The 19454-nt window shown below is 37.8% G+C and overlaps 1 long non-coding RNA gene across 1 annotated transcript; it reads right to left on the reverse strand.

The window, feature by feature from the left end:
• Nucleotides 1-271: 271 nt before the first annotated feature.
• On the reverse strand, nucleotides 272-18246 carry LOC118761423. The gene is made up of 3 exons (XR_004997366.1): nucleotides 18218-18246; nucleotides 12135-12138; nucleotides 272-424 (listed from the first exon to the last, which is right to left on the reverse strand). It is a non-coding gene; the product is annotated as an uncharacterized LOC118761423 (long non-coding RNA).
• Between the last annotated feature and the right edge of the window lie 1208 nt (nucleotides 18247-19454).

The raw sequence follows: 19454 nt of genomic DNA on the forward strand, positions 1-19454 counted from the left end.
TGACACTTATGATGAAATAATACAATGTTGACGAGGAGGAGGAGGAGAAGAAGAAGAAGAAGAAGAAGAAGAAGAAGAAGAAGAAGAAGAGAAGAAGAAGAAGGAGGGTAGGAAAGTGTTGTCAGTATGTTGATAATGGTGATGATGATGATGATGATGATGATGATGATGATGATGATGATGATGATGAGGTTGATGATGATATTTTTACTCACTGTCGGAGCCCTGGGAAGAGTGAGTAAAATCTTTGAGAAATACATGGAAGAAATAGGGGCTGCAATAAGGGTGGAGCACTTGCAGAAAACAGCAATGCTTGGACCCGCTCGAATACTCCGGAAGGTGCTCGAAAAATAAGGGGTGTTACCTTAGTTCACTGGTAGTGAACAGCTGACACCGTAGGACATCTCCAGTGTTAGGAGATGTACTTCGATGTCAGGAGAACCACCAACAAGATCTCTGTCAGATATATAGAAATACAAACAAGAGAAATCAGATACACAGTAATTATTTCAGATTTGGAAACAAGACCAACAATTTTTAGCGATGAGGGTTCGTCGATAGAATCAACCCCAGGATTTTACTGATGCCTGATTTTATTGTCTTTGAGAGAAGGGAAAGCAAAAGTGTCCACGGTGAAGATTAATCCCAAGACGTACATCGCCGGGATGAATAACTCAAGTTATTTTGTTCTACGCACATCTCAGTAAGCGCGCTGCTCACTTTTTTTTTTGTAGATAAATATTTCATTTCTAATGTAGGCAGGAGACCAGTAAATATGAGGGCAGAGGTTACTGGATTATATGATTTTACTATTTGACTTTATCTTTATTTCTCGACCTTGAATCGATGAAAGGCAACACTCCCTTCGTCGTTGTCATCAACTAGTGTTTCAAATCCGGGATTTGTCCCCGTTAACGAGAGGAGCTGGACCTAACTCAATGCCATAGCAATCAAGGTAGCAGGTGCAGCCCACCCCAAACTTTGAGATGGCTGGTGCCCATTCTCCTTTGCTATCATGAGGCTTTTTTTGAGCAGGATTTTCTACTGGGAGCATGCCCTTGTTTACCCCCAACCTAATTTTCTTATTTCTTTATTGCCCACAAGGGGCTACATAAAGAGGGGACAAACAAGGAAGACAAAAGGGATTAAATCGATTACCTCGACCCCAGTGCGTAACTGGTCCTTAATTTATCGACCCCGAAAGGATGAAAGGCTAGGTCGATCTCGGCGGAATTTGAACTCAGAACGTAAAGACAGACGAAATACTTATTTCTTTACTACCCACAAGGGGTTAAGCACAGAGGGGACAAACAACGACAGACAGACGGATTAAGTCGATTATATCGACCTCAGTGTGTAACTGGTACTTATTTAATAGACCCCGAAAGGATGAAAGTCGACTTCGGCGGAATTTGAACTCAGAACGTAGCGGCAGACGAAATGCCGATAAACATTTCGCCCGGCGTACTAACGTTTTGGCCAGCTCGCCGCCTTCACTCAACCTTAGTTTCTAGACATAAGTGCTCCTAAGCCCAAGGCCTCTCCCACGAATTTTAAGAAATGTGGTCGAAAACTAGCTCAGAAAGGCAGGGACGCTACTCCCTGGGACCCCTTTCGGAGCCCCTCTACCTATTCTACTTAATAGAATTTGAAACCAGGACATACAGAAACGATGGAAACAGCGCATAGCATTTTTGCCCGATAACCTGTCTCTGCCAACTGGCCACTTCTGGCTTTTGGAGATAAATACTAATTACAAATTTGGGTACACGACTGATAGATTTAAGGGGAAAGGTTAGATCACGTTATTGATTACAGTACTTTAGGAGTTTTTTTAAAATTTTATTGACCCTGAAGGTCTGAAAATCAAAACTGATTTCCATAGGATTTGAACTCGAAACAAAAAGACCCGAAACAAATGCTACGCAATATATCTGCTGACTGTCTCTAATGACTAATCTTACTCGCCGGCATTTTGGTAGTAAATGAAGAAGAAAGAGAAGTCAGCCATGCGTAACCATATAAAAACACAGACTTTAGCTTGCAGCAAAGATCAGCCAATCCCTGCATTAATGCACACGGTGGAGCCAATGGCGTGAGGACAATTATATAATTGAATCAAAATCTCGATCGCCAAATTTCATCAAACGTGGGTAGCCATTAAATTCTTGTGGTTCAGCAAATATTCCCGATATAGAAATACCTATATTTCATCGAGAACATTATTATTATCACCAGTAGTAGTAGTAGTAGTAGTAGTAGTAGTAGTAGTAGTAGTCATGGATTTTTCTTGTTTGTGTTGTTTTTCCTTCAGTGTCTCTGTTCCATATCATTGCTGATTTGTAGATTAAAGCTACATTGAGATGGAAGCCAGAGATAGAAATATTATCATCTCCAGACTATATTTATGTTATTTATTTACTTCCATTTTAACTCTGCTATTCTAAGCTAAGTGTAGTCGCAATGGCCCAGTGGTTAGAGCAGCGGACTCGTGGTCGGAGGATCGCAGTTTCGCGGAAACACCTAAAAAGCTCGCGAAAACATCTAAAAAGCTCCACGAGGCTCCGGCAGGGTTGGTGGCGACAACTGGTGTACTCTTTCGCCACATCTTTCTCTCACTCTCTCTTCCCGTTTCTTGAGTAACGCTGCGATGGAGTGGGGTCCCGTCCAGTTGCGGGGAACACATACGCCACAGAAACCGGGTAACCGGGCCCATGAGCGTGTCTAGGCTTGAAAAGGGCGACGTTTATCGTTTTTATCGTATAGAGACATACACACAGAGATAGATATTTGTTTCACAACCACATCGCTTTGGAATCAGTCCTCTTGCATGGCACCGTGGGCTTCTTTTACTAAATCTCACGGCTAACCACAAGTTTGTAAGTGAACTTTTCTGTTTTAGGTTAGATAGAATACCAGATAGATACTGAGGTTGATGATATCTACTGAACCCGTTCCTTCAAAGCTGTTGGCATTTTGTCTCAATTAGAAACAAAGGCCGGCGAAATGGTAGAATCGTTAAAACCTTGGAAAGAATGCTTTGCCCATTTGCTCAATTTAGTTAAAATTCTATCAAGGTCAACCTAGCCTTTCTTCCAGTTTGGATCGATAAAATGAAATAACCAGTCATTAACAACACTGTGGTACGTGGTTTCGATTTACACCCTTCACTAAAAATTGTTGTTGTGATGCCAAAATAAGCAGCCTAGGGTATTATAATCGCAGAATCGCTGGAGCATCAAAAATAATACTTTGCAGTGTTGGATCTGGATCTCTGCGTTCTGGGTTCATACCCAGCTGAGGTCGTCTTTTTACGCACACACTTACAGATCCATACATACATCATTTCGCGGTCGATAGGCTACAATTCTACACAAGTACTAGTGTGGAAGATTTCGAATTAAATCCTCGCCAATACTGTTTTGGGGTGTAAATTAGAAATCAAGCGAGTTATATTGGTTTCAAATTTTGGCACAAGGCCAGCAATTTCGGGGGAGGGAGTAAGTCGACTATATCGAATCCAGTATTCAACTGGTACTTATTTTATCGACGCTGAAAATATAAAACACAAAGTCAACTTCAGCAGAATTTGAACTCAGGGTGTAAAGACGGACGAAATGCCGCTAAGCATTTTTCTAGGCGAGCTAATGATTCTTATTTCTTTATTGCCCACAAGGGGCTAAACATAGAGGAGACAAACAAGGACAGATAAAGGGATTAAGTCGATTACATCGACCCCAGTGCGTAACTGGTACTTAATTTATCGACCCCGAAAGGATGAAAGGTAAAGTCGACCTCGGCGGAATTTGAACTCAGAACGTAGCGACAGACGAAATACCTATTTCTTTACTACCCACAAGGGGCTAAACACAGAGAGGACAAACAAGGATAGAAAAACAGATTAAGTCGATTACATCGACCCCAGTGCGTAACTGGTACTTATTTAATCGACCCCGAAAGGATGAAAGGCAAAGTCGACCTCGGCGGAATTTGAACTCAGAACGTAGCGGCGGGCGACATATCACAAAGCACTTCGCCCGGTATGCTAATGATTCTGCCAGCTCGCCACCCATCACGCGAATTATATGAGTAAGATCGTTAGAACGTAAGGAAAGAATGTTGCACAGTATTCGTTCCGAGTGTAGGATCGTAAACTTTTAAAATTTGTTTTGATTACGATTTAGCATTGTCAGTTTGTATTCTTGTATTTTTGTTATTTTCCTTTTCTGCAGTGAAATCAGTTTGTAAAACCGACTCAATTTTCTCTTATATATTTAGACTTCTGTTCTTGTCATACTTCCATATTACACAAAAGAGTTTATTTTTATTTCCTTCTAATTTCTATGTACAAGTGTTGTTATCACGTCATAGTTTTCTATTTTTGTAGTAGTTTTCTATACACCTATGTAGATATATTCTCATAAGTTTTATACAAGATAGCTTCTGGACGCTGATAATAGTTTTCATGTTTTTTCTGTCTAACGTTACTCACTTCATTTTAGTATATTAAATGCGCAGCTTAAAATCGTAATGATTAATAAGCCTATAACTATGATGAGATATCTAGCAACGGGTTCTGCTTTTAATATTGATTTCAAATTTTGGTTCAAGACCAGTTGTAGATAATATGAACTCCAATGCTCAACTAGTACTTATCTATCGACTCCGAAAGAATGAAAGACAAAGTCGACCGTAAGGGAATTTGAACTCAGAACGTAAAGGCAGACGAAATAACTATTTCTTTACTACCCATAAGGGGATAAACACAGAGAGAACAAAGAAGGACAGACAAACGGATTAAGTCGATTATATCGACCCAAGTGCGTAACTGGTACTTAATTTATCGACCCCGAAAGGATGAAAGGCAAAGTCGACCTCGGCAGAATTTGAACTCACAACGTAACGGCAGACGAAATACCTATTTCTTTATTACCCACAAGGGGCTAAACACAGAGGGAAAAACAAGGACATACATAGGTATTAAGTCGATTATATCGACCCAAGTGCGTAACTGGTACTTAATTTATCGACCCCGAAATGATTAAAGGCAAAGTCGACCTCGGCAAAATTTGAACTCACAACGTAACGGCAGACGAAATACCTATTTCTTTACTACCCACAAGGGGCTAAACACAGGGGGGACAAACAAGGACAGACAAACGGATTAAGTCGATTACATCGACCCCAGTGCGTAACTGGTACTTAATTTATCGACCCCGAAAGGATCATAGGCGAAGTCGACCTCGGCAGAATTTGAACTCAGAACGTAACGGCAGACGAAATACCGCTATGCATTTCGCCCGGCGTGCTAACGATTCTGCCAGCTCGCAGCCTTGGCCCTGTTTTTAGTGTTAGTCTCACTTCAAGGCGGCAATCTGGTAGAATCGTTAGCACGCCGGGAAAGAATGCTTAGCGGCATTTGGTCTGTCTTTACCTAATGAGTTCAAATTCCGCCGAGTTTAGCTTTGACTTTCATTCTTTCGAGATCGATAAAATAACTACCAGTGTAGTCCAGTTATCCCCTCCCCGAACTCCCTGTCCTTGCGCCAGCATTTGATATTAATATTTGTCGAATTTATGAATAGCATTTCTTTTTATAGAATTTTCCCCTCCGCTTCTGCATTTTCTCTGAAAGGAATTCCATCGAGTTTTTAAGAATCTGTACGAATGCATCTGATGTAATTCTCAGATTTCAAAATTGAATTTGCAAATTAGGGAAATTCCTTACACATTCTATAATATTTCGGCAGGATTTAATAACGAATTTTATTTCGCTTTCCAACATGGTAATGCCCATATTATAGAGGCGATAATTTCCTGTATGCCAGTGGCTTCATCGAGCATTAGGAATTTCATTTTGGACATATTTTTATTATAGTATTCTTTCCAGAGTTGGTGAAACCAAACGCAAATGAAATACAGGTGGCAGTTTAATCGACTGACCCTTCTCCCGGAATCCTGGCCTTCTGGTAATATTAATTATGATAAATGTTATTAGAGTGTCGGGCTCACAATTATAAGGGAGTGAGTTCGATTCCAGGACCGGGCTGTGAGTTGTGTTCTTGAACAAGACACTTTATTCCACGTTACTCCAGTTTAGTCAGCTGTTGAAAGGGGTTGCGACGTCACTGGTACGTTAGCTGTATCGGCCTTTACCTTTCTCTTGGATAACATCGGTAGCCTGGGGGGGTAGCACGGGTACTGCTGATTTTCCATAAAGCAACCTAGCCAGGAGTTGTGCCTTGGAGGGAACATTCTAAGGTAAAATCCCATGGTCATTCATGTCCGAAGAGAGTCTTTAACCGTTACTACTTTATGCGGAGAGCTGGTAGAATGGTTAGCGTGCCAGGAAAAACTGTTTAACGGCATTTCGTCTGTCTTTACGTTATGAGTTCAAATTCATTTCGAGGTCAGTTTAATATGTTGGCGCAGGAGTGGCTGTGTGGTAAGTAACTTGCTTACAAACCACATCGTTCCGGATTCAGTCCCACTGCGTGGCACCTTGGGCAAGTGTCTTTTGCTATAGCCTCGGGCCGACCAAAGCCTTGTGAGTGGATTTGGTAGACGGAAACTGAAAAAAGCCTGTCGTATATATTTATGTATATATATGTGTGTGTGTGTGTGTGTCTGTGTGTGTTTGCGTGTCTGTGTTTGTCCCCCAGCATCGCTTGAAACCGATGTTGGTGTGTTTACGTCCCCGTAACTTAGCGGTTCAGCAAAATAGACAGATAGAATAAGTACTGGGCTTACAAAGAATAAGTCCTGGGGTCGATTTGCTCGACTAAAGGCGTTGCTCCAGCATGGCCGCAGTCAAATGACTGAAACATGCGAAAGAGAAAGACACTATCAGCTGAGCACCTGGGGTCCATGTCATTGACACCCAGACCCCCACGTCCTTCACAAGAGAATAAGTACCCGGGTAGATTCACTCGACTAAAACAAATTGTTGAACTGCTGCAGTGAAATGATTGAAACGGGTAAAAGAAATGATAAAACATATTTTATCAACCAACAAAAGAGAAACCCTTAATCATCTCCATCGTGTTCCTCTGCTTGTCTACTCTATTATCTATTATAGATTTCAATAACTGAATACTTAAGGCGATGAGCTGCAGAACCGTAAGCACGTCGGATATAATGCTTAGCGACATTTCGTTCGTCTTCACCAACTGAGGTAAAATATCCGCCATTTTATCTTTGGTGTGGGGTCGATGTTATCGATTTGAATCTCGTCCCAAATTTGCTGGTCTTGTGCCGAAATTTGAAATTAATAATTAATGTGCTTGAAACAACACGATGGCAGAATTGTTAGAATGCCGGTTAAAATGCTTAGCGACATTTCGTTCGTCTTCACCAACTGAAGCAAAATTCCGCCACTTATCCTTTTGTGAGGGGTCGATGTTATCGACTTAAATCTCATCCCAAATCTGCTGGTCTTGTGCCGAAATTTGAAATTAATAATTAATGTGCTTGAAACAACACGTTGGCAGAATCGTTAGCATGCCGGTTAAAATGCTTAGCGACATTTCGTTCGTCTTCACCAACTGAAGTAAAATTCCGCAATTTATCCTTTTGTGAGGGGTCGATGTTGTCGACTTAAATCTCATCCCAAATCTGCTGGTCTTGTGCCGAAATTTGAAATTAATAACTAATGTGCTTGAAACAGCACGTTGGCAGAATTGTTAGCATGCCGGTTAAAATGCTTAGCGACATTTCGTTCGTCTGTACGTTCTGGGAACCAGTTGAGCAACGGGGTCGATTTAATCGACTTAGTCCTCTACCCGCAACCGCCTCCAACCTGCTGGCATCTGGCCAAAATTTGTAGACAATAATTAAACTATTTATCTCCATAGAAAATATGCTGTTCGCTTTCCACTGATTACGAAGTTTCCGATGAACAAGACAAAAAGAAATTCAATTATCGACTTCATTAGTAGCTTCTTCATTTACACACAAACACACATACACACGTGCACACACACACACACTCACGCACACACTCACTCACAAACACACACACACATATCTATGTATGTATGTATGTATGTATTTTTTTATTGTGTTATTCTTTTACTTGTTTCAGTCATTTGACTGCGGCCATGCTGGAGCACTGCTTTTAGTCGAGCAAATCGAGCCAAGGACTTATTCTTTGTAAAACCTAGTACTTATTTTATCGGTCACTTATGCCGAAACGCTAAGTTACGGGGACGTAAACACACCAGCAGAAGGTCGTGGGGAGGACAAACACAGAGACACACACACACAACACATATATATATATATATATACGACGGGGATGTTTCAGTTTCCGTCTACCAAACCGACTAACGAGGCTTCAGTCGGCCCGAGGCTATAGTAGAAGACACTTGCCCAAGGTGCCCCGCAGTGGGACTGAACCCGGAAGCATGCGGTTGGTGAGCAAGCTACTTACCACACGGCCATATATATATATATATATATATATATATATATATATATATATATATATATATATATATAATATATGTACTTGCAATAGCAAGTGACTTGATCTGAGATCGTGTGCGGGAACGAAAACAATTGCAGCGTGGAAGGTGTTTATAAGCCATTTAAGAACTCACAAAAACCGTTAGGTTCAGTTTAACATTTGAATTTGATTTGTCAAAACATTTTCGTCGCTTTGAGACCGCGACCTGTTCACTGAAGAAACTTCATACAGTAGAAACTCGCAATACGAGTGCACCATTGTACGAGTAATTGGCAGTACAAGCCGAGATTCATACGAATTTTTGTTTTGAAGTACAAACGGAAATCCGCAGTACGAGCAGACAAATAGTCCCATGTTTAAAATAATTTAGTTAATAAATAAATAGGCGCAGGAGTGGCTGTGTGGTAAGTAGCTTGTTTACCAACCACATGGTTCCGGGTTCAGTCCTACTGCGTGGCACCTTGGGCAAGTGTCTTCTACTATAGCCTCGGCCGACCAAAGCCTTGTGAGTGGATTTGGTAGACGGAAACTGGAAGAAACCGTCGTATATATGTATGTATATATATATATATATCTATATATATATATATATATAATATATATATATATATATAATATATATATATATATATATATATATATATATATATATATATATATATATATATATATATATATATCCGTGTGGTAAGTAGCTTGTTTACCAACCACATAGTTCCGTGTTCAGTCCCACTGCGTGGCACCTTGGGCAAGTGTCTTCTATTATAGCCTCGGGCCGACCAAAGCCTTGTGAGAGGATTTGGTAGACGGAAACTGAAAGAAGCCCGTCGTATATATGTATGTATATATATATATGTATGTGTGTGTTTGTGTGTCTGTGTTTGTCTCCCCAACATCACTTGACAACCGATGCTGGTGTGTTTATGTCCCCGTTACCTAGCGGTTCGGCAAAAAGAGACCGATAGGATAAGTACTGGGCTTGCAAAAAGAATAAGTCCCGGGGTCGATTTGCTCGATTAAAAGGCGGTGCTCCAGCATGGCCGCAGTCAAATGACTGAAACAAGTAAAAGAGTAAAGAGTAAGATCAGTTTACACGTTTCTTTTGCATTCTCCCTTTTATAATTGTCGTTTTACTTGTAACTGCACCTTTTGTGTTTTAAAACTCATAAACTTATTTTTGAGTGGTCTTTGGCGGCTGGAACGGATTAACTGTATTTTAGTTAATTTCAATGGGGAAAACCGATTTGTAATACCAGTAAATCGTAAGACGAGGTCTTAAATTTGTACTGCGAAGTATCACTGTTTAGTCAATACGTATGTACATATGCGTGCATGTATGTTTGTGTGTACATGTGAGTGTGTCTGTGTATGTATACAATACATATGATATATATATATATATATATATAATATATATATATATATATATATATATATATATATAGATATATATTAATTTTCAACAATTGAGGGAAAATTAATTAATTAATCAATTTCACCAAGTATTCAGTATGCAAAGGGACCATTTAAGGCGAATTCAAATTAATTACATTAATACACGGGCTTAGTAAAATAAATTACTTTGCCGCATACTGAACTCATTGAAATAAGCATAGCGCTAAAAAAACTTTTTTAAAACTATTTCTAATACTTAAAGAAAACCTCTCTCATTAGTGTTTGCTCATTCAACTCACGCAAATATGGGGGTAGAGACATTAAAAAATCAAGTGCAAAGGTTATTTGAGAACGTACGTTTCAAGATTAGTCAACACGACATTTCTATCATCAGCTCAGAACTCCCTGGTTGGACCTGAAAACACTGAAAGTGGGAGCATACCCTTTCGGCTTCCTCTCGCTTCTGAAGATCTGCTCGTAACTAACATGCCAACAAACCCAAAAATGCAAGCGAAGAATTTCTGCTCTCCCCTTTCCACCAGCGTGGGTTAAAATCAGTAAACACTATGCTTTTTTCGGTAAGTCCGCGGCATTATATAGAGAGAGATGAATTATAATTTCAACAATTGAGGGTAAAATTAATTAATTAATCAATTTCACCAAGTATTCAGTATGCAAAGGGACCATTTAAGGCGAATTCAAATTATTACATTATATAAAAGGGCTTAGTAAAATAAATTACTTTGCCGCATACTGAACTCATTAGAAATAGCAGCTAAAAAAAACTTTTTTAAAACTATTTCTAATACTTAAAGAAAACCTCTCTCATATAGTGTTTACTCAATTCAACTCACGCAAATATGGGGGTAGAGACATTTATATATATATATCGTATATATATATCGTATAATATAGAGTCCTTGGGCTGAGGCGACGAGCTGGCCGAAACGTTCGCGCGCCTTGCGAAATGCTTAGAGGTATTTCGTCCGCCGTTACGTTCTGAGTTCAAATTCCGCCGAGGTCGACTTTGCCTTTCATCCTTTCGGGGTCGATTAAATAAGTACCAGTTACGCACTGGGGTCGATATAATCGACTCAATCCCTTTGTCTGTCCTTGTTTGTCCCCTCTGTGTTTAGCCCCTTGTGGGTAGTAAAGAAACAGGTATTTCGTCTGCCGCTACGTTCTGAGTTCAAATTCTGCCGAGGTCGACTTTGCCTTTCATCCTTTCGTGGTGGATTAAATAAGTACCAGTTACGCACTGAGGTCGATATAATCGACTTAATCCGTTTGTCTGTCCTTGTTTGTCCCCTCTGTGTTTAGCCCCTTGTGGGTAGTAAAGAAATAGGTATTTCGTCTGCCGCTACGTTCTGAGTTCAAATTCCGCCGAGGTCGACTTTGCCTTTCATCCTTTCGGAGTCGATTAAATAAGTACCAGTTACACACTGGGTTCGATGTAATCGACTTTATCCGTTTGTCTGTCCTTGTTTGTCCCCTCTGTGTATAGCCCCTTTTGAGTAGTAAAGAAATAGTTATTTCGTCTGTCTTTACGTTCTGAGTTCAAATTCCGCCGAGGTCGACTTTGCCTTTCATCCTTTCGTGGTGGATTAAATAAGTACCAGTTACGCACTGAGGTCGATATAATCGACTCAATCCGTTTGTCTGTCCTTGTTTGTCCCCTCTGTGTTTAGCCCCTTGTGGGTAGTAAAGAAATAAGTATTTCGTCTGCCGCTACGTTCTGAGTTCAAATTCCGCCGAGGTCGACTTTGGCTTTCATCCTTTCGGGGCCGATAAATTAAGGACCAGGTGCGTAGTGTTTTCTGCGAATAATATTTATCGACCATAGAGAAGAGAGAGCTTTAGTGTATTAGTGTGTGCGTGTGTGTACGTTTTCAAATAATCAATCGTTCAATTATTGATTAACCGAGCGAGCACTGTTATAACACCAAGACTAGTTCATACCAGACGACTGGCATCAAATATTGAGAGAAAAAATGTATTGTGTTCACACCTTTCACTGCGGTGTGCTGTTTAACACCTTTGGCAATTCAAACAATAACATTTTAGTTTCTTTGAAATTAACTCAGGTGCTAGTTCTAATTAAGATTCTTGTTAGATGATTTGGTAACCAAGCACTGTCCTCATATCCTTTAGCTTCCATGGCCTTTTATCTATAAACTAGTTGATACGACCCAGGGTTGTTACTAGTTGGGAAAGGATTTATCTTTCCTCTTTTATTTGTTTCAGTCATTGGACTGTGGCCACGCTGGGGCACCAAACTGTACAGTTTTAGTCGAATAAATCAATAATAGTAACATGTATGTGTACGCGTGTGTGTAAGTGTATGTGCGTGTGTGTGTATTTTTTGACATTCTGGTACTTATATTATTCTCGTTTGATAAACCGCTAAGTTGCTGGAACGTAAGCAAACCACTACCAATTATCAAGTGGTGGACCCGAGGCTGTAGTAGAAGACACTTGCCCAAGATGCCACACAGTGGGACTGAACCCAGAACCATGTCATTGGTAAGCAAGCTACTTACCACTCAGCCACTCCGCGAATAACACAAAATGCGAAGTTGACTTTAGCGGGATACGAACTCGGAAGGTTGGGATCCAGAAGAAATACTGCAAAAACACGTAGTTCGCACCGTAGCGTGTCTGCCCATCCACTGCCGTAGAGTAGGGAAAGTAATAAAAAAGTTATGCATAAATTTCAAAGGGAAACATTACTTTCCACGATCCTTATTGAATAACTATAGCTTTTAAACGGCTTCCGTGTAGTGGTTTCACTTAAAAACATTCAGCAGTTAATGGTATTTCATTTAAAGCATAAATCTATAAGAACAAGCTTTCAACATTAATAGTATATGACACTAAATGGACTCAGGTAGCTATTAATTTCTCGTGCCATAAATAAAGGCTTGTAAAAGCTTGAATAATCCTTTATGACGTCTTATTGTGCTATTTTCAACGTCAATAGTTTGTTACTTATTGATATATCTCCTGCCATGGCGTGTAGTCTCTGTTGAACAGATATTTAGTAGTAATTTGATACTAGATAGCATCAAACCTTTGACAGCAGCCATTGTAATCGGGGTGCTGCGGATGATGTACCATCCGTTTACTGTTTTCTTTTTTCTCTTTTTATCTCCTTTTCATCTGTAGAGATATATAGTTGTGAATAAAGTCAGGTCTCTGTGAATTATTTATGAAGTAGCGGTAGAGATAGCTTTAAGGATTGTATCTTGTTTCTTTCCGACAGCAATCGAGCTATGGTTCGGTATTGTTTGTATTCTTTACATCTTTTTTACATGCGAAGTTCACTGAATTACTTGGAATATTTACATTAAATAGTTACAAGTGTATTAGAAATGTATTACATTATTCCGCGCCGGCCATTGTTGAGTATTATTAATGGATGGGATGGCAGACTATTAATGATATATTTAATATAGAAAATACTTGCATAACAACTACGTGAATTGGGTGCATTCTGCGTTAGAGATCTTTGGTAGATTTCCAGTTCGATCATTACGTGTTTTCTTTAAGATAATTCATATATTGTAAAGATTGCAGTAACAGATTTCATATGATTTATTAGCATTGCAAATTTAGTTTTAATTAAAACGATCAATAAAACAGTGAGCTTAGTATCGTTAGCACACTGGGCAAGATGTTTGCGATAAGCCTTTATATTCTGAGTTCAAATGTCACCGAAGTCGATTTTGCCTTTTATTATTTTGTGAACAATAACAAAGTAACCATGTGAGCACTTGAGTTGAGGTAATCGGTTTACATCTATCAAATTTGAAGACCATATGATAAAATTGAAAGCATTGTTATTATTCTTATTATTATTATTAATATTATTATTATTATTATTATTAATATTATTATTATTATTATTATTATTATTATTATTATTATTATTATTATTACATTATTATTATTATTATTATTATTATTATTATTATTATTATTATTATTATTATCATCATTATTATTATTATTGTTATTATTATTATTATTATTATTATCATCATTATTATTATTATTATTATTATTATTATTATTATTATATTATTATCATTATATTATTATTATTATTCTCTTATTCTTTTTACTCTTTTACTTGCTTCAGTCATTTGACTGCGGCCATACTGGAGCACCGCCTCTAGTCGAGCAACTCGACCCGGGCCTTATTTTTTAAGCCCAGTACTTATTCTATCGGTCTCTTGTGCCGAACCGCTAAATGACGGGGACGTAACACACCAGCATCGGTTGTCAAGCAATGCTAGGGGGACAAACACAGACACACAAACATATACACACACACTTATATATATATATACATATATACGACAGGCTTCTTTCAGTTTTCGTCTACCACCAAATCCACTCACAGGCATTGGTCGGCCCGGGCTATAGCAGAAGACACTTGCCCAAGATGCCACGCAGTGGGACTGAACCCGGAACCATGTGTTGGTTAGCAAGCTACTTACCACAACAGCAACTCCTGTGCCTATTATTATTATTATTATTGAGTGAGAGAGCAGTTCATGCCATCAAAGTGACACTGGGGTAAAATATACGAAGCCCAATATACCCATCATGACTACCCGTCTGATAAAGGTACACCAGGCACATGCATCACAACCATATGTGCGCAACATGGTGATCTCATATCAAGATAAACAGCACATGACCTTGCAGGTGGGACCCAGTAAGAATTTTCTTCAGGTTGAGTAGCCCATCCTGCTCAAAAGGTCCCTGAATAAGGGTTGTTTAAGGATGTTGAACGAACCACCCATGTTTCCAGAGGTGAATTATTCAAATCCCAAAGAATCCCTCTCAACATATGGCTATGATGCTCCCCCACTACTTCTGCTCATGATCAGAGATGCACATATCGTCAGCCACTAAGGGACATGCTCAACTGGTTAAGGCCAAACAACTGACAAGCAAATCTGTGGTATTGAGCAGAATATTTGCTGTAGCCCATCTTTTATACCATTAGCCCATCTTTTATACCAGTAGCCCATCTTTTATACCAGTAGCCCATCTTTTATACCATTATCATTATTATTATTATATTATTATTATTATTATTATTATTATTATTATTATTATTATTATTATATGTTTGACTTTTCCTTTATATTTGCACAAGCTGGCTCCAAGTCTCACCCAGAGACCTCAAGAGACAACAAGCTGGAAGTTCGTGTTGCTGTTATGCCTAGGGTGCCATATATTTGGTTTAGTACTTAGTGTTGTACTAGTGAATGCCTAAAAAAAACATACGAAAATTATGTTTGTTTTAAAGTGCTCACATGGTTACTATGTTAATATTATTATTATTATAAATATTATTATTATTATTATTGTTATTGTTATTGTTGTTGTTGTTGATGATGTTTTTGTTGTTGATGATGATGTTGTTTGTTGTTGTTGTTGTTGTTGTTGTTGTTGTTATTATTATTTGTATTATTATTATTATTATTAAGTCAGAAACCTGGCAGAATCGATACTACGGCGGGAAAAATGCTTAGCGCTATTTTGCCCGTCGCTACATTCTGAGTTCAAATTCCGTCGACTTTGCCTTTTATCTCTTTGGAGTCGATAAATTATGTACCAGTTGCGCACTGGGATCGATGTAATCGATTGGTCCTCCGCCCCCACCACCAAATTTTAGGCTTTGTGCCTTTAGTAGAAAGAATTATTATTATTATTATTATTATATTATTATTATTATTATTATTATTATTATTATTATTATTATATAAGGCGGTGAGCTGGCAGAATAGTTAGCATGTTGGGCAAAAGGCTGAGCGGAATTTCCCCCGTCTTTACGTTCTGAGTTCAAACTCCGCCGATTTCGACTTTGCCATTCATCCCTTCGAAGTCGATAACTTAATTGCCAGTTGAGCACTGGTGTTGATTTCCTCGACCTATCGCCACCCCTAAAATCGCTGGCATTGTGCCAAAACTTGAAGCCATTATTATTTTCATAACTATTAAATCAACAAGCTGGCAGAATCGCAACCACGCCGGACATAGTGCTTAACGGTATGTCGTCCGGCTTTATATTTTAAGTTCAAATTTCGCCGAGGATGATTTTGTCTTTCATCGCTTGGAGGGTGGGATCACGAAATTAAGTAACAGTTAAATACTAGGGTCGTAAGGGTCCGACGGTCCCTATCTGAAAGTTTGGGTTTTCTTACTGAGTTTTGCTTCGACGAGAAGGTTTTTCCCTCTCTCTCAAAAGGTGTCATTACTTTCGAGACAGTACTTCTCTATACACCAAACATTTCGGCTGTTTTCGTTACGCTAGCGCCTGCCATACGAGCACCAACAATTTGGTGTCTTTGAAAGTCCAGTAGATCTGTCATTTTAATGAATCTTAATTACCTTTTTATGATGGTATCTGAAAAGGGACAGCAAATATAAGACGGCAAATGACCAGTTCATTAGATAGTGATTTATTGTCGCATTATATTTGTTCCAGGATTCGGTGTTCTCTGTTAAAATTCCACCAAGGTCAGTTTCGCTTCTATTTTTCGTGATTGATTAAAAAATCCCAAATCCAACCGTTGATGGTGACATGATTCGCGACATTTCTTTCCCTTTCAGAGCAACGCTTTGCCGGCAATGGTCCCGAGCTATGAAGAAGGATCCAGGTCAGCAGTCTTTGCTCTGGATAAAAATAGGGGAAAAAAATTCGTATGTGTAGGTACCGAATAACCTTCCACAATGATATTAGTAGTTTTTTGTGGACGGTATAAAGGATGTGAAGGCGGTGAGCTGACAGAATCGTTTGCGCGCCGGGCGAAATGTTTAGCATATTTCGTCTGCCGCTACGTTCTGAATTCAAATTCCGCCGAGGTCGACTTTGCCTTTCATCCTTTCGGGGTCGATAAATTAAGTACCAGTTACACACTGGGGTCGATGTAATCGACTTAATCCGTTTGTCTGTCCTTGTTTGTTCCCGCTTTGTTTAGCCCCTTGTGGGTAGTAAAGAAATAGGTATTTCGTCTGCCGCTACGTTCTGAATTTAAAATTCCGCCGAGGTCGACTTTGCCTTTCATCCTTTCGGGGTCGATAAATTAAGTACCAGTTACGCACTGGGGTCGATGTAATCGACTTAATCCGTTTGTCTGTCCTTGTTTGTCCTCTCTGTGTTTAGCCCCTTGTGGGTAGTAAAGAAATAGGTATAAATGATGTAGCACTGTATACACTGATTATAAGAGACAGTAATACCAAATTTTCTTGCCAACTGGTCATAATTTACTACATCCAAAGTTTCACTCGATTCTTCCATTTTCCGTCTTTAAAAATTGCGAAAATGATTGATTTTAAAACAGTTAAAAGACTAGAAATATATGGAGGGTGTTTAATCGATTGCATTAACCAAATGATCGTATTTTTACGTTTAGTACCTGTATTTTTTCGATCACGATTGGCAGGTTTAGAAATCAGAAAATAAAGAACCGTAATGAGTATTCTCTAAGTTAGTTTCATCTGAGGCTTTTATAATTCGGCCAAACCACTTAGATATTTATTGGTTTCAAGTTTAGGGACAAAGCCAGCAATTGCGGGCGGGGGGTGGATTATGTCGATTACATCAATCACAGTACTCAACATGAAGTTATTTTATCGACGACAACATGATGAACGGCAAAGTCGACATCGGCTGAATTTGAAATCAGAACGTAAATACGCTAAGCAATTTGGCAACATGTCCGCGATTCTACAAACTCGCTACTTTCACTTTCAGGAACATTATCGTTTCAAATTTTAGAACAATATTTATTCCAAGTTTAAAATTTCTCTTTTTCATAAACCAGTAATTCTGAGGGAGCGGGTAAGTGTATTACATGGACACCACTGCTCAATTCGTATTTATTTCAGGGATTCCGAAAGGATGAAAAGCAAAGCCGACTTGATCGTAATTGGAACTCACAAGGTATATAGCCGGACGAAATGCCGCAAAATATGTCGTCCGGCGTACTAACGATTGTGCCACCTCCATACCTTCGCCACAAATAAAATCATGAAAAGGAGAGAAAATTGGAAACGTGATGCACATTTTTGTAGATGATAACACACGGCCGAGATGACCTACCAGGTACGTCAGCGAGGGGGAAAGGTTGAAAGCAGAAAATAACATGCTAATAACTATGGAAGTATAATTGATAATAACCAAATGTCAGTGTATACTAGGTCACATGACCTGAACGTAAAGGATTCGGCAAGCAGGAAATTGTGAACGTGAATCATTAACGTAGGGGGAAGAAATCGATCAATTGAATAATAATGATAATAATAATCGACCAATTGAATAACATCAACAACAACTATAATAATGATGATAATAATAATAATAATAATGATAATAAAAATAATAATAATAATAATATAATAATGATAATATAATGATAATAAAAATAATAATAAAAAATAATGATATAAACATATTAATAATAATAATAATAATGATAATAAAAATAATAATAATATAATGATAAAAAAAAATAGTAATGATAATAATAAACTAATGATAATAAAAATAATAATAATAAAAATAATAGTAATGATAAGTAATAAATAATAAAAAATAATTAATAATGATAATAAAATAATGATAATAATAATAATATATAAATAATGATAATGAATGATAATAATAATATAATAATAATAATAATATAATAATAATAAAAATAATAAAAATGAAATATAAAAATAATAATAATAATAACAATAATAATAATGATAATGATAACAGAAGTAATAAAAAGAAGGAGGAGGAGTAGGAGGAGTATGGGTTTTTCATAGTTAACATTGTAAATTTAATGACAAAAAGTTAATCTTTTCATTCGGTTCGGGTCATTGAATCATTTAAACTAAATATTGTATGCGATGTATTTGCATACATACATACATCTGTATGTATATATATATGTGTGTATATGTGTATTTATATATGTACATATTCGTACGTATGGTTATATTAAATCCTATACAAATACACACATAAATATACACACACACATATATATATATATATATATATGTATGAAAAAACAAGTCGAGATAGAAAATGCTAAAATATATATGTTTATATATGTTTATATATATATGTGTGTATTTGTATAGGATTTAATATAACCATACGTACGAATATGTACATATATAAATACACATATACACATATGCACACACACACACATTCATATACACACATATATACACACATCCACATACATAGATACAGACAGATAGATATATAGATAAATAGATAGATAGATAGATAGATAGATAGATAGATAGATAGATAGATAGATAGATAGATAGATAGATAGATAGATAGATAGATAGATAGATAGATAGATAGATAACCTGATCGATACATATATATTATATATAAATAAACATGCATGCATGTGTATGCATTCACCGGCTTTTTTTTCTTCTCATAACGAGAGTTCTGCAGGCAATAATTCTTCGGAATGTCATTATAGGGTGGGTCATTTATAGGTCAACATGGAACATTGAATGGTAATTGAAAACCTGATATATTGAAGGAACGCGA

This window comes from Octopus sinensis, unplaced genomic scaffold (genome assembly GCF_006345805.1).
Source record: "Octopus sinensis unplaced genomic scaffold, ASM634580v1 Contig13411, whole genome shotgun sequence".
NCBI classification, from domain to species: domain Eukaryota; kingdom Metazoa; phylum Mollusca; class Cephalopoda; order Octopoda; family Octopodidae; genus Octopus; species Octopus sinensis.